Genomic DNA, 884 nt, shown 5'->3' on the forward strand with positions numbered 1-884 from the left:
TGACTCAGCTTTGCTAAAGTCCCCAATTAGAGGTGTCCAAGGTTCTTAAGCACACTCTTGTTGCCTTGGATCACAACTTTATTTCTTCCTTTTTCTTTTTCTTTTCTCTTTTTTTTTGAATATTTTTTTTTTGTATTCACTGCTTTTTCTTGCTTCAAGAATCACTTTGATGATTTTTCAGATCCTCAATAACAGTTCTCTTTTTCCTCATTCTTTCAAGAGCCAACAATTTTTAACATTCTCAAAACAACAAATTCAAGAGACATATGCACTGTTCAAGCATTCATTCAGAAAACAAAAAGTATTGTCACCACATCAAACTAATTCAACTAGTTTCAAGGATAAATTTCGAAATCCTGTACTTCTTGTTCTTTTGTGATTAAAGCATTTTTCATTTAAGAGAGGTGATGGATTCATAGGACATTCATATCTTTAAGGCATAAACTCTAAATTTTTTTTAATTATGAATTAAAAACAAGACTCAATTATAGATATAAGATGAAACTAAAAAAATAAAAATAGAAAACAAAACAAAAAAAAACGCAAAAATAGGCTCCTAATGATAGAAGTTTTCACAGAGTTAGGACTCAACAACCTTGATTTTGAGAAGTGGATGCTCCCTCAGCTCGAGAGGAGAGCTTTTGGCGTTTCATCTCTTGGAGTTCACGCCCCTGCTTCTCTTGTTCCTTCAGCAATTTGCAGAGCATGCAGTTCTGATTCTGCTGTTCTTCCTTCAGTTGCTCCATAGTCTCTTGCAGCTTGGAGATAGATGCTTCTAGACTGGTCCAGTAATCAATTCTTGGGAATTCAGGGAGGAATTCCTGCGCCCTCCTCTTGATAGAGTTGTCTTGCACTTGTCCTTCCATTGACTTCTTGGTGATTGG

The sequence above is a fragment of the Arachis duranensis genome, chromosome 7 (assembly GCF_000817695.3).
Source record: "Arachis duranensis cultivar V14167 chromosome 7, aradu.V14167.gnm2.J7QH, whole genome shotgun sequence".
Taxonomy (NCBI): Eukaryota; Viridiplantae; Streptophyta; class Magnoliopsida; order Fabales; family Fabaceae; genus Arachis; species Arachis duranensis.